Source organism: Xenia sp. Carnegie-2017, unplaced genomic scaffold (genome assembly GCF_021976095.1).
Source record: "Xenia sp. Carnegie-2017 unplaced genomic scaffold, XeniaSp_v1 HiC_scaffold_23, whole genome shotgun sequence".
NCBI classification, from domain to species: domain Eukaryota; kingdom Metazoa; phylum Cnidaria; class Anthozoa; order Malacalcyonacea; family Xeniidae; genus Xenia; species Xenia sp. Carnegie-2017.
Genome location: NW_025813486.1, coordinates 4,139,467 through 4,156,381, shown reverse-complemented (window position 1 = coordinate 4,156,381; position 16,915 = coordinate 4,139,467). Strand labels below are relative to the sequence as shown.

At 34.7% G+C, this 16,915-nt stretch overlaps 1 long non-coding RNA gene across 1 annotated transcript; it reads left to right on the top strand.

The window, feature by feature from the left end:
- The first annotated feature begins 13,201 nt into the window (after positions 1–13,201).
- Positions 13,202–16,272, top strand: LOC124448214. The gene is made up of 3 exons (XR_006948981.1): positions 13,202–13,227; positions 13,648–13,786; positions 16,245–16,272. It is a non-coding gene; the product is annotated as an uncharacterized LOC124448214 (long non-coding RNA).
- Positions 16,273–16,915: the final 643 nt, after the last annotated feature.

Genomic DNA, 16,915 nt, shown 5'->3' with positions numbered 1-16,915 from the left:
GCTATAGAATTTTACGAAAAAGCTCTGAAAATTCAAAAACAATCATTAGGTCCAAATCATGTTGATGTCGCTGCGTCTTTAAACAATCTTGGAATGGTGTTTGATGAAACTGGAAACTACGACAAAGCTATAGAATTTTGCGAAAAAGCTCTGGAACTTCAAAACAATCGTTAGGTCCAAATCATGTTGATGTCGCACGTCTTTAAACAATCTTGGTATGGTGTTTGATAAACTGGAAACTACGACAAAGCTATAGAGTTTTACGAAAAGCTCTGGAAATTCAAAACAATCGTTAGGTCCAAATCATGTTGATGTCGCTGGGTCTTTAAACAATCTTGGAATATTGTTTCATAAACTGGAAACTACGACAAAGCTATAGAGTTTCTCGAAAAGCTCTGGAAATTGAAACAATCGTTAGGTCAAATCATGTTGATGTCGCTGCGTCTTTAAACAATCTTGGTATGGTGTTTTAAAACTGGAAACTACGACAAAGCTAAAGAGTTCTGAAAAGCTCTGGAAATTGAAAACAATCGTTAGGTCCAAATCATGTTGATGTCGCTGCGTCTTTAAACAATCTTGAAATGTGTTTGATAAAACTGGAAACTACGACAAAGCTATAGAGTTTCACGAAAAGCTCTGGAAATTGAAAACAATCGTTAGGTCCAAATCATGTTGATGTCGCTGCGTCTTTAAACAATCTTGGAATGGTGTTTGATAAACTGGAAACTACGACAAAGCTATAGAGTTTTACGAAAAGCTCTGGAAATTCAAAAACAATCGTTAGGTCCAAATCATGTTGATGTCGCTGCGTCTTTAAACAATCTTGGAATGTGTTTATAAACTGGAAACTACGACAAAGCTATAGAGTTTTACGAAAAGCTCTGAAATTCAAAACAATCCTTAGGTCCAAATCATGTTGATGTTGCTTGGTCTTTAAACAGTCTTGGTAATGTGTATAATTATATTGGAAACTACGAAAAAGCTATAGAGTTTTACGAAAAAGGTCTGGAAATGAAAAAACAATCGTTAGGTCCAAATCATGTTGATGTCGCTGCGTCTTTAAACAATCTTGGAATGGTGTTTGATAAAACTGGAAACTACGACAAAGCTATAGAGTTTCACGAAAGCTCTGGAAATTCGAAAACAATCGTTAGGTCCAAATCATGTTGATGTCGCGTCTTTAAACAATCTTGAATGGTGTTTGATAAAACTGGAAACTACGACAAAGCTATAGAGTTTTGCGAAAAGCTCTGGAACTTCAAAACAATCGTTAGGTCCAAATCATGTTGATGTCGCTGCGTCTTTAAACAATCTTGGAATGGTGTTTGATAAACTGGAAACTACGACAAAGCTATAGAGGTTCACGAAAAGCTCTGAAATTCAAAACAATCGTTAGGTCCAAATCATGTTGATGTTGCTGGGTCCTAAACAATCTTGGTATGGTGTTACATAAACTGGAAACTACGACAAAGCTATAGAGTTTCACGAAAGCTCTGGAAATTCAAAACAATCGTTAGGTCCAAATCATGTTGATGTCGCTGCGTCTTTAAACAATCTTGAATGGTGTTTGATAAAACTGGAAACTACGACAAAGCTATAGAGGTTCACGAAAAATTCTGAAAATTCGAAAACAATCGTTAGGTCCAAATCATGTTGATGTGGCTGGGTCATTAAACAATCTTGGTATGGTGTTACATAAAACTGGAAACTACGACAAAGCTATAGAGTTTCACGAAAAAGCTCTGGAACTTCAAAAACAATCGTTAGGTCCAAATCATGTTGACGTCGCTACGTCTTTAAACAATCTTGGAATGGTGTTTGATCAAACTGGAAACTACGACAAAGCTATAGAGTTTTAGAAAAGCTCTGGAAATTCAAAAGAATCGTTAGTTCCAAATCATGTTGATGTCGCTGGGTCTTTAAACAATCTTAATATTGTTTCATAAAACTGGAAACGACAACAAAGCTATAGAGTTTCGAAAAGCTCTGGAAATTAAAACAATCGTTAGGTCAAATCATGTTGATGTCGCTGCGTCTTTAAACAATCTTGGTAATGGTGTTTTAAAGACTGGAACTACGACAAAGCTAAAGAGTTCCAAAAAGCTCTGGAAATTCGAAAACAGTCGTTAGGTCCAAATCATGTTGATGTCGCTGCGTCTTTAAACAATCTTGGAATGGTGTTTGATAAAACTGGAAACTACGACAAAGCTATAGAGTTTCACGAAAAAGCTCTGGAAATTCGAAAACAATCGTTAGGTCCAAATCATGTTGATGTCACTGCGTCTTTAAACAATCTTGGAATGGTGTTTGATAAAACTGGAAACTACGACAAAGCTATAGAGTTTACGAAAAGCTCTGGAACTTCAAAACAATCGTTAGGTCCAAATCATGTTGATGTCGCTACGTCTTTAAACAATCTTGAATGGTGTTTGATCAAACTGGAAACTACGACAAAGCTATAGAGTTTTAGAAAAGCTCTGGAAATTCAAAAGAATCGTTAGTTCCAAATCATGTTGATGTCGCTGGGTCTTTAAACAATCTTGGAATATTGTTTCATAAAACTGGAAACGACAACAAAGCTATAGAGTTTCTCGAAAAAGCTCTGGAAATTCGAAAACAATCGTTAGGTCAAACTCATGTTGATGTCGCTGCGTCTTTAAACAATCTTGGTACGGTGTTTTTAAAGACTGGAAACTACGACAAAGCTAAAGAGTTCCACGAAAAAGCTCTGGAAATTCGAAAACAATCGTTAGGTCCAAATCATGTTGATGTCGCTGCGTCTTTAAACAATCTTGGAATGGTGTTTGATAAAACTGGAAACTACGACAAAGCTATAGAGTTTCACGAAAAAGCTCTGGAAATTCGAAAACAATCGTTAGGTCCAAATCATGTTGATGTCACTGCGTCTTTAAACAATCTTGGAATGGTGTTTGATAAAACTGGAAACTACGACAAAGCTATAGAGTTTTACGAAAAAGCTCTGGAACTTCAAAAACAATCGTTAGGTCCAAATCATGTTGATGTCGCTACGTCTTTAAACAATCTTGGAATGGTGTTTGATCAAGCTGGAAACTACGACAAAGCTATAGAGTTTTAGAAAAGCTCTGGAAATTCAAAACAATCGTTAGTTCCAAATCATGTTGATGTCGCTGGGTCTTTAAACAATCTTGGAATATTGTTTCATAAAACTGGAAACGACAACAAAGCTATAGAGTTTCTCGAAAAAGCTCTGGAAATTCGAAAACAATCGTTAGGTCCAAACTCATGTTGATGTCGCTGCGTCTTTAAACAATCTTGGTAATGGTGTTTTAAAGACTGGAAACTACGACAAAGCTAAAGAGTTCCACGAAAAGCTCTGGAAATTGAAAACAGTCGTTAGGTCCAAATCATGTTGATGTCGCGTCTTTAAACAATCTTGGAATGGTGTTTGATAAAACTGGAAACTACGACAAAGCTATAGAGTTTCACGAAAAGCTCTGGAAATTCGAAAACAATCGTTAGGTCCAAATCATGTTGATGTCATGCGTCTTTAAACAATCTTGAATGGTGTTTGATAAAACTGGAAACTACGACAAAGCTATAGAGTTTTACGAAAAAGCTCTGGAACTTCAAAAACAATCGTTAGGTCCAAATCATGTTGATGTCGCTGCGTCTTTAAACAATCTTGGAATGGTGTTTTATAAAACTGGAAACTACGACAAAGCTATAGAGTTTTACGAAAAAGCTCTGAAAATTCAAAAACAATCCTTAGGTCCAAATCATGTTGATGTTGCTTGGTCTTTAAACAGTCTTGGTAATGTGTATAATTATATTGGAAACTACGAAAAAGCTATAGAGTTTCACGAAAAAGCTCTGGAAATTCGAAAACAATCGTTAGGTCCAAATCATGTTGATGTCACTGCGTCTTTAAACAATCTTGGAATGGTGTTTGATAAAACTGGAAACTACGACAAAGCTATAGAGTTTTACGAAAAAGCTCTGGAACTTCAAAAACAATCGTTAGGTCCAAATCATGTTGATGTCGCTGCGTCTTTAAACAATCTTGGAATGGTGTTTGATAAAACTGGAAACTACGACAAAGCTATAGAGGTTCACGAAAAAGCTCTGAAAATTCAAAAAAGTCGTTAGGTCCAAATCATGTTGATGTTGCTGGGTCCTTAAACAATCTTGGTATGGTGTTACATAAAACTGGAAACTACGACAAAGCTATAGAGTTTCACGAAAAAGCTCTGGAAATTCAAAAACAATCGTTAGGTCCAAATCATGTTGATGTCGCTGCGTCTTTAAACAATCTTGGAATGGTGTTTGATAAAACTGGAAACTACGACAAAGCTATAGAGGTTCACGAAAAAGCTCTGGAAATTCGAAAACAATCGCTAGGTCCAAATCATGTTGATGTGGCTGGGTCATTAAACAATCTTGGTATGGTGTTACATAAAACTGGAAACTACGACAAAGCTATAGAGTTTCACGAAAAAGCTCTGGAACTTCAAAAACAATCGTTAGGTCCAAATCATGTTGACGTCGCTACGTCTTTAAACAATCTTGGAATGGTGTTTGATCAAACTGGAAACTACGACAAAGCTATAGAGTTTTTAGAAAAAGCTCTGGAAATTCAAAAAGAATCGTTAGTTCCAAATCATGTTGATGTCGCTGCGTCTTTAAACAATCTTGGAATATTGTTTCATAAAACTGGAAACTACAACAAAGCTATAGAGTTTCTCGAAAAAGCTCTGGAAATTCGAAAACAATCGTTAGGTCAAACTCATGTTGATGTCGCTGCGTCTTTAAACAATCTTGGTACGGTGTTTTTAAAGACTGGAAACTACGACAAAGCTAAAGAGTTCCACGAAAAAGCTCTGGAAATTCGAAAACAATCGTTAGGTCCAAATCATGTTGATGTCGCTGCGTCTTTAAACAATCTTGGAATGGTGTTTGATAAAACTGGAAACTACGACAAAGCTATAGAGTTTCACGAAAAAGCTCTGGAAATTCGAAAACAATCGTTAGGTCCAAATCATGTTGATGTCGCTGCGTCTTTAAACAATCTTGGAATGGTGTTTGATAAAACTGGAAACTACGACAAAGCTATAGAGTTTTACGAAAAAGCTCTGGAAATTCAAAAACAATCGTTAGGTCCAAATCATGTTGATGTCGCTACGTCTTTAAACAATCTTGGAATGGTGTTTGATCAAGCTGGAAACTACGACAAAGCTATAGAGTTTTTAGAAAAAGCTCTGGAAATTCAAAAAGAATCGTTAGTTCCAAATCATGTTGATGTCGCTGGGTCTTTAAACAATCTTGGAATATTGTTTCATAAAACTGGAAACGACAACAAAGCTATAGAGTTTCTCGAAAAAGCTCTGGAAATTCGAAAACAATCGTTAGGTCAAACTCATGTTGATGTCGCTGCGTCTTTAAACAATCTTGGTAATGGTGTTTTAAAACTGGAAACTACGACAAAGCTAAAGAGTTCCACGAAAAAGCTCTGGAAATTCGAAAACAGTCGTTAGGTCCAAATCATGTTGATGTCGCTGCGTCTTTAAACAATCTTGGATGGTGTTTGATAAAACTGGAAACTACGACAAAGCTATAGAGTTTCACGAAAAGCTCTGGAAATTGAAAACAATCGTTAGGTCCAAATCATGTTGATGTCACTGCGTCTTTAAACAATCTTGGAATGGTGTTTGATAAAACTGGAAACTACGACAAAGCTATAGAGTTTTACGAAAAAGCTCTGGAACTTCAAAAACAATCGTTAGGTCCAAATCATGTTGATGTCGCTGCGTCTTTAAACAATCTTGGAATGGTGTTTTATAAAACTGGAAACTACGACAAAGCTATAGAGTTTTACGAAAAAGCTCTGAAAATTCAAAAACAATCCTTAGGTCCAAATCATGTTGATGTTGCTTGGTCTTTAAACAGTCTTGGTAATGTGTATAATAATATTGGAAACTACGAAAAAGCTATAGAGTTTTACGAAAAAGCTCTGGAAATGAAAAAACAATCGTTAGGTCCAAATCATGTTGATGTCGCTCAGTCTTTAAACAATCTTGGTAGTGTGTATTATAATACTGGAAACTACGACAAAGCTATAGAGTTTTACGAAAAAGCTCTGGAAATGAAAAAACAATCGTTAGGTCCAAATCATGTTAGTGTCGCTGTGTCTTTAAACAATCTTGGTTTGCTGTTTTATAAAACTGGAAATTACGACAAAGCTATAGAATTTCATGTAAAAGCTCTGGAAATTCGAAAACAATCGTTAGGTCCAAATCATGTTAGTGTCGCTACATCTTTAAACAATCTTGGTAATGTGTTTAAAAAAACTGGAAACTACGACAAAGCTATAGAGCTTCACAAAAAAGCTAAGGCAATTCGCAAAAAAAACGTTATGAACTACTCAGGTTGAGGTCGCTAAGTCTTTTAAACAATCTAGGTGTGATGTATTATGAAACTCGGGAATATGACAAAGCTTTACTATTACACTTTGGTAGCTACGTGTTTCAAAGAAAATTGTATCTTCCAAATTCTGTTAAGCCTATTTTTAACACATACACCATAGGAGCAAGGCTTCCACCTGCCAAGTCAACTCCCTCTCCCTCAGAAGGTATTTTGGTACTGAACAAAACAATTTCAGTTTGCACTTTATGAGGTAAAATGAACCTAAAGATGTAATGGTCTCTGTCTATGTATACTTTCACTGATATCTAGTTAATAAACTTACTCTACAGCCCAGGAATCATCTTAAGTAGAACTTAGAACTGCACATTCCCTGAATCTGACATTCTTCTTTAGACTTTATTTCTAATTGTTTTTATGTTATAACCAAGTAGTAATTTTTATTGTATGATTCACAAACGTACTAAAGTATATTGGGATGACAAAATTTTATGGCATAAAGTTTATTAAATAAATACTATCCTTTTAGTTTTTCATATTCTTTGATACATTCAGTAATTTTTTACCCAGCTCCATAAGCCTATGACCATATTCCAGGTTCCTATAATTTCAAAGGGGTACACCTTTCATACCATACATACCACCCCACCATGCTGCAGCCAATATTCCTGTACTGTCACTATCTCTACCATGAAACATAGAACAAGAACACAATTGAAACCATGAATCTTTTGCCATCATCAAAGCATCGTAAGCAATCATTGCTGCATCATGACCACTAGACCCACCCCCAACCTGCATAACTCACAGATTTATAAAAAGCATCACGTTCAGGTATTTTATGCATCACTGGAAACTTTGGTTCACTGTTTCCTTTGGTTAATTCCCAAAGTTCAAGATATGACTCCCAACTATTTTTAAAGTAGCCCAAGATTTCTTGTTTTCTTCTACATCACAACCAACCTTTTCAATGTATTTCCAAAATTTGGGTAAAACACTTAAAATCCTGCTCCCAATTTTTTGGAGGTATGTTCTGTATAGCATAGGCTGTAAATAAAGCTGCAGTAACAGCCTCGAGATAACCTATAATTAAATTCATTATCTTTAAAGATTGCTAATTTCATGTCAATTACATTATGACGACTCTATTTACATAATAGCAGCATTTTGATATGGATCATGGATTCAATGGCTGTAGTAGTGAAGATATAAAAGCAAGAACAGTAATGGCAATTCAAATAGCTTTTAGAAGAAAGAAATTTGGAAATGTGGAAAAGCGATAAAAAGGATAGATCAAAGATATGGTGATTAAAAGCGAGAATGTTTGAAGGATGGAGGATTTGAAATGTGGTTCTGGAAAATGATGGATTGCATAGACTTATGCAATCCTAAGGTCAACCATCTTTTATTTCATTTATAAATAGATATTAGATAAAAGGATATGAAACATTCATGGTAATGGCTTGTTGAAGTAAGTAATCGAAGGAAGAGTTGAAGGTAAAACATCTAAGAAAAGCAAAAGATTGAAAAGCTAAATTACTATAAAGTTTGTCAAAATGAAAAGAATTGCAGATAACAGGAAAACCTAGCAAACTGTATACTAAGAAACACTTGTTGTTAGACAAAACACTAGACATTAGTGACTTGATAATTAAGACATGATCTGAAATCTTTCCTTTATTATGAAAGGTGAATACCTGTGGGGTGATTATGAGTCATCCTTCCACTTTCAACAGCAATTTCAATTAACATTTCAATTTGATCTTCACAATGAAACATCAAATCTATACACATGGATCTCATAGCTGCACCACATCCTCCACCTCGTTCATTAAATGTTATAATGTAACCTTTTTCCTCAAGAGGTTGTAACATGAAACATGCCTTTGTTGTGGTCTGCCCAGGAGCTCTTTCCCACATATCCTCAGCACATGTCTTCTTCTACTTTGTAGCCATAATGCTCAATAACTCTTCCGTTGTTGCCCATTCAGAAACCAACGCTTCTGCTGTAGCAATGTGTAGTACAGTGTCGTCACTAACCCTCCATCCTTTAATGTCAATTTTATCAAGTCCTCCGAGTTTTTCTAGTTCTTCATGAATTTGAGTACCACTGTAACAGAATTCCCACAAACCATTCTTACAACTCAGAGCACCCCCCCCTTTCCACTGAGAACCATAACTGCTTCGTATTTCTGGGATAATTCGACCGTATTTTTATAAGCCATTTTTAATGTTTACATCAGGGTATTTTCATGAACGCTTAACATGGATTTTTGAAACCCGGAAAACACCAGGCTTACCTCAACTTATAAAAACAAAAATTTTTTCTTTGCTTTGTTTCAATATTGTTTCAAACTATTCTGTTTAGATTTAGACGAGAGCGTTGGGAGACTGGGACTGTTATTTTGTAATCCTTAATCTTTACACGATTCTATGATCTTCAATCTGATTAACATGTTGCTTGTTGCAAAGATACGTTAAGACAGGGGTCTCCAAACTCCGGCCCGCTGGCCAGATGTGGCCCGTTAGGCCTCTCGATCTGGCCCGCAGAGACACTTGAGAAAAAAATAATAATATCATTAAACAAAATAAACTTTGTGCATAAAAGAAAAAGAAAAGTGGATGATAGTAGACAAGAAGAGTGAAGTGTAAAATACTTCTTCATTGCTCTTTGACCAGCGGTATACGGTTAGTCGGCCCTCAATATGCTGGATGAAAGTTCATGTGGCCCTCTGGCTTTAAAGTTTGGAGACCCCTGCGTTAAGAGTTGATAAAACGTTTTCAGCGATAATATTGGAAAATATGGCGTTTGCATTGGTGAATTTTTACAACGAAAATACATGGGATATCATTCCATATTCTAACATCATTTTTGAGGATGAAAATATGTCGAAAGACAAAGATGAACTTAAAGGATTCAAAACATTAGTCATGTGGAGCGATGGAAAAACAAAGAAAAAAGGCAAGTCGAGGGAATTTTCTGCAGAGATAATAGAGGTTTCAGGTTAGTATTTTTAGTCTGTTGTATAATTTTTTGTAAAATTTCTAAAAGCTTGTATAATTCAGCCAAAAAGCTAATTGCTAGTGCATCGAGCTCTTTCTCTTTGTTATCATTTCTTTCATGAAGCATCTTAGCTCTGCTATATATCTGTAAATTTCTGTGTGAAAATCTATTTGTTTATTTCTCTGTCTTGTTTGTAGAAATAGTCATAGTTGATATGAAGGTTGCTGTTATCAATTCAACTTACTTTTTTTTTAGGAGGGAAACACTTTCTGATAAAAAGCCTTTACTCGAATGTTGTTCTTTTTTCTACATAGCAATAGTTCAGTTACAATTCTGACAATAAGGATGTGTCTATTTCCCAGATTTTAACTTGTTTGCACTTAAATACATGTAGTAATAAATTAGGCCAAACTTAGCATAAGGTTGTTTCCTTATAATTTCAGGCATGCTACTGCTTCTAATTGAAAATTATTATTTTTTAACAGTTGTTAAATAGTCATCCATTATTTTGTACAAACAGATAGTAAAGATTATTTGCTCAAGACAATGAGGAAAGAAGAAACTTTCTCTATAAATACTGGCAAAGGGTGTTGCAAAAGAATTCACAAAGGAAAGTTTACAATTGAAAGTGATAGTGAATCAGATGATGTGGTGAGTTGCCCGAAATATTACATTAACCACATTTTGTTTATATGGTGTTTACTGCATGTTTCTCAATTATTGCTGCCGTCATCTATAGTTAGCACTCATGTCACTAATGTGATGATGCATTCGTGGAAATATGTTAAAGGGGAACTCCACCCTCACATAATGTTGGTCTTAAAAGTTCCAGTTTTATGCAAAGGTTACTATATTTTGAAATTTTTACATCAGCCATTTCATTTTTGACAAAATCGCGTCTTCAAGTGCGCTATTTGAGCTGTTTTGAGGCTTAGCAGCGTAGGCACAGAAAGCGTCAGCGGAAATTATTATGACGTCATATTATCAGACCGATTTGGAGTTGTGTTTACAACAAAGTAAAATAATAACGCACAACCTAGCACAAAAAATAAAACAATCGCTTATAATGGCTTTTTTGGAAGAACCTCGGCCTAATTCACCAATCGATAGTAAAATGGAAGACAATCCAGCAAACTATATTCGGCCATATCAGTTTGAGCCCGAATGGCCTGCTGATTAACACGAAGAAGCTCACGAGTTTGAGGACAACGAAGATCAGGAATTTGTGTATATTGAGGGTTAATCTCGGCGCGACAATCTTGAATGGTGAGTAATAAAATGTTATATTATTCTAGACCATTGTTTCGATCTCGAAAGAACGTTTGCCGTTTTTGAAGTTGACCACGTCCATACACACATAATACTTCAGAGTTTAAAATTTTTATTGTAAGATACAATCTTTGTTGAAATTTTGACATTTACTTTTCAAGATCCTTTCTTTTAACATATTCAGGTGTCAATGTGGTAACTGCCAAATAATGGACAATAATGAGGAATGTTTATGCTGCAAAGAGATCTCCAAAATTTGTGACAAAAATGTAGAGGCAGTAGAAACGAATGAGACCACCGAAGGCCCTTTGTGCATTACACAACATCCTGGTTTTGAGCCTGTTTGTCTTAACAGGTGGGTTTTACAAACAGCTTAGTACCAGTACAAGCAGCAATATGAGGTAGCATATGATGGGTCCGAAGACAAACTGTACCACCATATTGCATATAGACAGTTTACAAGATGGTGCTGGGGTGTCTTGGGTAGAGAAGTAAGAGTCGTCTTGCGATCATGTTACTTGCATTAGAGAAACATTTCCTCCACGTGGTCCTGCAGAGGAATTTCAATTTGAAAGCTTCCACTATGCTGGTTTTGCTTTGTTAATATTTAAGAATGAATGTACAAAAGTTGTCTTCAGTGATTCAACATTATATTATATGGGCATGGCAAAACCTATTGCCATAGCTAACTTCACCACTGACTGATGTTCCTTTACAAGTACTTCTTTCCTGGGTGGACATGATTTAGAAATGTTCTTTGGAAGATTCTCGCCATGATGTACAAGTTCAATCTTCTCAGTTTTGCATGCATTCACAACCTCGGCAAGTAGTATATCAACGTACTGGTATTCTTTCTTTTCTTTCATTGCTTTTACAACCCATTGCTTCTTTGTTTTAGCAAAAATCATTTTGTAACGGTCTTGCCCTTTGTTTGTCCCTGACTTGATGACTGCTTTATCACGGTTAATATTGTTGTTGTGATCAAATGCTGCTAACTGAGTGCGGGCTACCATTCCAGGAAATGAAAAATGCTCTCGCTTTGGGCAGTATTTCAGTAAAAGGGAATGGTAAACCTCCAACTCTCCTGTGTGACAATATTCAGATAGCTTCCACAGGTCTTTTAGAACCCTCGTGTCACAAATCACCTTCTCTGCAGCAATATAAGCTTGTGAAGTAGGAGATAGCCACTTCTTCTGCTTGTTTGTCTTTCTGTTAATTGTTGGTAGCAACATTGATGAAAATATGTGTTTCCTCTCCAGAAATGCTTGTTGTTGGTTAAGGATAGACTTCCATTTTCCATCAATTCTTCTGCATTCTTGTTACAACTTGCAGAGCACCACCAAAGATGATTAGAAATGGACTTAATCCAATGGGTCAAGTCATCATTTCCCTTAATGTTAGCCTTTGTTATTTTTTTGTGACAGATTTAGACAAATGCCACACATCATATTGGTGATCAATATGAGGGTGTTTGTTTTTCATAGCACTGGCAATTTTTGTCTCAAATGTGACTTAAAAAAGGGAAATTATGTACAAATAATTAGGAAACTATAAGTTCATACATTACGTCAAGGAAACTACACCTAAATTCTATACACGAAAGGCTAATTTTACAATGGTTTTATGTAGGATTATTTTCTAACTATATTGAATCTAAATTACACAACCATGTTTTATTATTATTAATGTTATTCATGGCAATAGACTGGTTTCACATCAGTAGAAACTGTTGTTAAGATTGAATTCGGAGGACAAGCAAACGAAGCAAATGGCATTACAGCACAGTTTCCACACAAATCAACCTTCGTATTTTTTAAAAAATAATATTAATCGATATTTAAATTCTATATGTAGTGCGGAAACTGTGCGACAATGGCCTTTATGGATGTGAAACCGTTCTATTAAAACAGAATACAAATAACCAGCTCAATACTTGTATGTAAGCTATAAAAGTTGCTTGTGTATATACCTATGAATAAAAAATTCTGAAGTTTCGAAAAGAAACATTTTGTGATTAGGAGAAGCAATTTGACGCAAATTTGTTATGGCTGTGCAATGACTTTACATAGACCTTTGAGCAGAAATTGACGATATGACGTCAAATACAAGCCGCTGACATGTTTGTGCTCCCACGCACCGGATGCCCTAGCTGCAGCATTTCAACTCATTTTTTGTGAAAATATTGCATCAAACAAACAAAAAAATTGCCGCATATTTATTTTCACGGGACTGGCAAAGTTTTAAGACCAACTTATGTGAGGGTGGAGTTCCCCTTTAACTACTCCATAAGGTATTCATGATTCAAATGTTATTAGCTACTAATTCTATGTTCAAAGGTCTACATTGCTGAACAAGGCAATGAGCCTAAGAATTTAAATGAGAAGTAGTAGCTAATAACAAACTTTTCAAACAACATGTATAAAATTTTGTATTGTTCTTCTTGTTACCAGCAGGAGCACAGTATTCCTAAAAAGCTAAAGGCATCCAGGGCAAAGAAAACAGAGGCTTGCCGCTTAGCCAGTCTGCCTTCACTTATAAAAGAGTGATTAACCAATGTATGTACTATACACAATGATAACACTAATTATTCTTATCTCTAAATTATGCAATTCTATTTTTAATGAGGAATGCTAGGGAATTAAGGTCATTTTTCAGAATAAGATTTGGATGTTGTTTGGTTAAATGCTAAAAAAGTTAATACTTTATGATATGTTCCCGTTAATCATAAAATGCTGTTGATTTGAAATTAATTTCATGTTTCTAAGTGAAAAATCTTTTAAAATGCAAACATTGTACAGTATAAGGCTTGTATAGGGCAATCATACAAAATAATTTTCAATCAGTGTGGCTTGTGAAATTAAAAAATTGAGATTTATCATTATAAAATATTGTACTTGTTAGTAAAGTACACATAGTAGTTAGTACTTAAAATAAAATATTTTTAATTATTGCCTAAGTTCTTGTTGATGATTTAGGAGAGTCAGTCAGATGAAGGTAGTGCACTTTGCAATGATAAATGCAAGTATAAAAAAGAAGCCTCGGAACTCAAAGAGAGGGTAAAAATGCTGGAAAATCAGATCAAAAGACTTAATGAGAAAATTGACAATGGCAATGGTGAGCTTGAGGCAAATTTACTTCATTTGTATTTTCAAATCAATGCTTTCTCTGCTTTTTACTTTTGTCTTCCAAAATGGAGAATTTTGTAAATTGCTTGTTCTATTAAGTATATTTTGGATTTGAAATTTAGTATTTGGGTGAAAGACAACAACTCAATATTACGTAGTGTCATCAACCTTTAGAAGCTTATGATATATCGTTTTAAATTTATAGATTTAAGAACTTTATTAAAAAAGTTAAGGAGAAATGTGTGTACCTTGGAAGATTCTGCCAGGTCACTTCCACAAAGATCATTTCTGACGAGAACTTCCCTCAGTAAATCTCCGTCCACTCCATCCACCACATGTTTGTCACCCTTTGAAGGTTTGCCTGTGATGAAGAATAGATTCACCCTAGTTTTATCTGGGAGAAGTAGCTCTTACTCAAACCTTTCAAATCTTCTAGAAGAAAACCCTTCCCCCATACCAACAGCTGTGTTTGAGAGCTCTATCAATGGACTATCAAATGAAACCAACTAAACTTTGGAAGAAAGCCCTCTGGATTGCTTAAATGCAACAACTGAAGATACTTCTCTCCCCGAAATGATGCGTTTTGTCTGTACCTAGCTTTAAATGGTACTAAGCATTAGATTTGGTTGATAAACTAACATGCAGTTAAAACAGATCTATGTAACACTGACTCATCAAATGCACATAATTCAAGTTTTAATGTGCAGCAATCCTTTTTAAAATTATTTACGTTTGTTTTTAGAATCGTAACTGAGGGTTGCTTTTTCATGAACACTTTGAGTAAATAAAATAGCTCCATTTAATTGGAGATGGAACATTTGCAACTCCAGTAATATAACTTTCGCATGCTGTTATTCTTCAATTTATTTCAGGTCACTTTGGGACGAAATTTATTGTCAAAAAGCATGTCTTTAAAAGAATTGTTGCAAAGAAAGTTGGATCATATGTTGCTAACATAACGAATACAACCTTATCCCATGAACACATGGCTTCCCACAGCTACAAGGGCCAAAAAGGGAAAAAATGGTCAGGTCTAGCCTAGGCTTGATCCCACATACCCTACTTCTTTATTTCGTAAGTAGATATATGGTTATTTGAGTCTGAGTACCGTTGAAATAAAACTTTAAACATTTCAAGGACTTTTTCAGTATAAATATTTAGACTCTACATTTTCAAGCACGTTTGACCTGCCGTAAACGTCTATTTTTTACATGTTCAGCTATGCAGACATAGTATATTGTTCAAACATGCTCTGTTCCATGTCTTGTATGGGACAATAAATGGTAATAATGAAAATTTATGTTGAGTTTGAGTTACTCGCCATATCTCTTTTCGTAATATACTCTATACCTTCAGTAACAAGCATGAGTGAACTTAATGATCGAACTGATTTTTATTATCTTACAAAGCAGTATTTATAGTCTTTATTACAAATAACAAATATTATTATTGGTCGGTATAGTTCCTCTATTTTAGCTATATATGGTACGTAAGGAAATTTAACTAATGTCAATAACTGTTCCTTGGCTGTTAGCCGTGTGGGAACAGATACATTGGTAAACCAAACTACGCACAAACTATTTCCTTAACATGTTTCTGTGGTTTATGAGCATGACTCAACAATTTAATGTATCTTTTAATATTTTGAACTTACTGTTGTGAACTACTATGTTGTTTTGATACTTTGTGTTTGTATTGAAGACCTAGTCAAGTTTATTAGCTTTTGTCTTTGCTGACTTCCCACCTTATGATCCATCAGAAAATATCCTTTAGAGTTGAGATGGACATTATTCCTCTACCTTTTTTCTAGAGCATGCAACGAGTGTGAAGTATTCAAATATGTCACGCCAGGTTATAGAAGAAGATGTTGTAAAAACTATAAAGTTCAAAGTTAATAACGAGGAACAAGCATGGAAAAAACAACACGAATCCTGTAAAGAGTAACATTAGCTGTCTATACTATATTTTTCTATTAATTCTATCCATGCAACTTAATGATATTTTTCTATAAAGGAAGAAAATTGTTGAATGTATTTGTCTGGTTAAAATACAATGTATAATTAAAATATCGTGGATTTATGGTTTTATTTAATTCTGTATAAAATAATGTGTACTACTAGAACCTGTACAGGGAATTTGCTAAATTGTTTTTATGAAACCCTTAGTTAATGAACTACATTATAACATAGATTCATTAGAAAACTGTAGTTCACGGAAAAATATAGTTTTGAAAACTGTAGCCTTTGGGAACAAAACTATAAATTGTAAAACTTTAGTTTTCCCAAAACTTTAGTTTCTATAACTATAGTATCACCAAAACTATAGTTCTGAAAACTATAGTTTATTCATACAACTATATTTTGCGGAACTACAGTTTTTGTTCCAAAATACTACAGTTTTCAAAACTATAGTTTTTGACTTGAAAAACTATTGTTTATTTTTGTAAGGGTTGAACCAACTTTTTGCAAGTACCTTTTTAAAGCATAGACTGTAAATTAAGGGGCAGTAATAGCCTGTAGACAAACTAACGACAAAATCATTATCTTTAAAAGTTGTTCATTTCACATCTCTCACATTGTGATGAACTATTTACATAATAGCAACATTATGACACAGATTATGACAGCTGTAGTCATAATCTAACATAATCTTGTAAAATAACAAGTGCAAAACAATTATTTGTTGTTTTTAAGGTAACATTTATTAATGATTGATTTGAAAATTCTTTTTATTTGATTGATTTAATTGATTGAGCTCAAATGGGTTCCACTTTAACACAGTCACTGTTACCAGTTTTACCTTTAATTATGAGCTTTTTCTAGAATCACGTGATAGATGTATGTACTATTACATAACTCAAAAGCGATGCGCAGTTAATTATTTGTGAAACTTTTAAAGAACTGACAAACACATACAATTCTTGTTCATTGCTCTTTAGTTTCTACAATAAATACATTAATTAATTTGTATTGGCACTCCTCGGCCACCGTACATGTGTTTGGGAAACGCAAGAGTGGATAGGATATTGGCCATGTATCGACTGTTGAAACTCTCACCTTTCACCACTCAAAAGTTCATATGATATTTCTGAAGTCTAAGCTTTCCAGAACGTAACGAA